Below are 3,187 nucleotides of genomic sequence, written 5' to 3'. Positions count from 1 at the left end.
ATGGCTGCTTGTGATTGTTGGGGTGCTCTGGTGACAGGGTATGCTGACATTGCAGTGTGCAGACAATGAGGAGGAAGGGGGGTGGCCATGAGAAAGCCTCAGTGGAGGATGAGGATGCTATGGGGAGAGCCTCTGGCTCCAGAGGGCCCAAAGAATAGAGAAGGAACTCAGAGCAGCCAGGACTCAAGGCTCTAAGAGGCCAGTGGACCTGCCCTGGTGGTCAGCATCTGTGCTCTGAAATCCTGGATGCTTCAATCAAGCCCAGGCAGCAGGTGCCACAGATTTAGGTCCCTTTGTGCCAAGTCATCTTACCTTAGTACAGAGGGAGATAAGGTGTCAAAGGGCCTTGTATAGATAGCATGGTCATCAAGCAGACAGGGGGAAAACCAGGGTTGTGTGGGCAGGCAGTGTTAAGGTGCATTTTGGGGTTCTGTGTTAAGGTGGATTTGGGGGTCAGAGGAGGCCTACTGGTTCTGGAATCTTTGAGTTAGGTTTTAACTTGGATGGGGAGTGTCTGGAGGTGAGCAAAGAGTTGTGTCAGGCCTGTTGGGCTGGGTGGATGATGGGACAGCCTGTCCTGCCCCCGTTCTGTCCCTTACTTTGCAGCTGCTGAGTTGGAAGCTTACCTGGGAAGTGTCTGCCCATCTGGCTTCATTGCAGTGACCCAGAGCTGATCCCAAGACCAGAGATAATCTGCAAGCCTTGGGAGACACTGTCTCCTTGTCCTTTAGTCATGGAAACTATAATAGTGCTCCAATACAGCTACTTCAAGGTAGATATCTAAGGTTACAGATTGGCTTTAAGGCCTTACCTTTCTGCATTACCTTGATCCTCTTATTCTGGCATCTGGTGAGCATGGCTAGGATGCCCAGGATTAGCTCCTGTGGTCCTTCCCCCAATCTCTGGCTACCACTCATCTGCCATGCCTTCATTGCAAGGCCATGGGGGCTGGACAAAAGTGCACATATTGGTTTTCACGATGTTTTGTAATTTCAGTCTTCATTGACTTCCCGCTGGGAGATTGGTGGCATCATGGCAAGAAGGGTGTCAGAGCTGGCCTCAATGGATGCTTGTCTTTGAGAGAACCTCATCACACTCCCCTCAAGAACTTAGCCTTGGGCCCCTCTCTCTTGTTGAGGGTGGCAGGTGGCCCTCAGGTAGGAAAGATTCTGGGTCTGACCCTGATTCTTCCTTCCTCCCTGTCGAGGCTACACAGCTCTGAGGAAGCTGAGGTGCAGAGAGGTGAGGTGTGCTGGATGCCCCGGCCCGGATCACCAGCCTCCCAGCACCTAACTGAATCCCAGAATTGAAGAGGAACCTGGGAGATCATCTGGTCCAAATTAATTTCTGCCAAGTAGACACTTTGGCCCAGTAAGATTGGGGCTCAAAGTGGCGGAGGTGGGGGAGTGCTTTGTCTGCTAGCCAGACAGAGATGGGAGTGACATGAGCCATGAACCAGTACCCTACCTTCACCCCACCCCACTTCTTACCAAGTTACCTGTGCATCTACCTGGCAAAGCTATAGCCCCTTTCCAAGACTGTCAGAAGATCATGTCTGTGCCAGTGGGTCTTCTCTACATAGCTGCCACCCAACACTGGGGTTCAGGGACAATTGTCAAGCTGCCGGTTCTTGGGAAGGACAAAGGAAAAATTCCATAGAATGTGGGAAAAACTGACTCAAGGAATGTGTTTGGAGGGGTGTGTGCTTTGTCCTCCTGTATTCCGGTAGGCTAGGGGTCAGAAGGTGGGGCCCAGGCTGTGTCTCTTAGCTCTGCTCTGTCCTCTGTCCTTCCATGTCTGCTTCTGTCCCCATGTGGCCACAGAATGGCCCAGCTTACAGACAGAGGCTTGGTTGCTCATTTCTTTAACCTATGTCTATCGAACCGAGGGAGTTTAAGCCGTGTGCACCCATTTGAGAGGAGCCAGGGTTTGTGAATAGTGGTCTTCATGTGGCCAAGGTGCCCACCTTGAAGGGGGGCAGGAGGCAGCTGTGTGATCCTGGTTGGCTTTCATTTGCCCACCTGAGCTGAGGCAGAGAGTGGGGCTACCTCACCATAAAAACCTCTAAGTGAACCAACTGCATACTCGAGAATTAAGTTAAAAGCTGCAACTATTGATGTTTTCAAAAAATAGCATTTAGTAGGAGCCTGGAGATGCTTTGCCTAGGACCCCCCTTTCCTCTCTTCTTTTTCTTTTTTGGTGTATTTTATTGATTTCTACTCTGAAATAGTGCTTTCAACGTTTTAAAATAGAATTCTAGGCGAAGGCGTCCCAGGCTTGGGATTTAAGTGGAAATTGACATGGCTCTTCATATATTCTCTTTAAAAACAAGGCTCTCAGGAGCTATTTCCCAGGCTGGTCAGGCACCTCCTCCTCATGACTCTGTCTGAAACCCCCACTGAGGATTTCTGTCTAAAAGGAATGCTGGGAAAATAGCTGTGACTGTCTCACAAGCCTCCTGTGATTTATGGTCTGTTTCTCTGAGAATGTGGTGGGTGAAAAAGGCCTGTGTCATCCAACTGAGAAGTCACCCTCCTTCCCTTCTCTGAGGCCCTTCCTCTTATTTCTCCTCCCATTGGTAGCCCCTGCTCCATGACCAAGGGGCTCTGAGGTCCTCTGGAAACCTTGGCAAAGTTCTCAGGTTTCGAGGGAAGACCTTTTGCAGTAGCAGAATACCTGGAGAGAGACAACTTAAAAGAGGCAAGGTTGATTTTGGCTTACAGTTTGAGAGAACACAGTCCACCATGGTGGAGAAGACGTGGTAGTGAGAGACATTCACAACCATGGTACCACGGTCATGTAGCTGCATGCTCACATTCTTGGAGGACTAGAGAGCAGAGAATCTGGGTCTAAAGTGGGCCTGATTTATGACCCTTGAGGTCATTGTCCTGCAGGTTAAGAACCACTCCACAGACACCACAGGGCCCTCTGTTGTTTTTGCAACAGTATTTCTACTGTAGGGAAGGAATTATTTCCTCCAGCTACACTGCTCACTGGTTTTCTATGAGTAAGTGGGGTGCCTGGCTTGTCCTATTCACCCACCTCCTTTCTGTTCAGTAATAAGGCAAGAAACACATGCAGTAGTGTTCAGAGAAGAGCCGTGTATGTCTTTGGTCCAAGGAGACACTTTCCTTTGTCAAAAGGAAAAAAGCTCAGGGTTTCTACCTTTGTCACCTGGAGTTCAATC

Source organism: Microtus ochrogaster, chromosome 15 (assembly GCF_000317375.1).
Source record: "Microtus ochrogaster isolate Prairie Vole_2 chromosome 15, MicOch1.0, whole genome shotgun sequence".
NCBI classification, from domain to species: Eukaryota; Metazoa; Chordata; class Mammalia; order Rodentia; family Cricetidae; genus Microtus; species Microtus ochrogaster.
The sequence above is the reverse complement of the archived record's forward strand: the minus strand, read 5'-3'. Positions refer to the sequence as shown.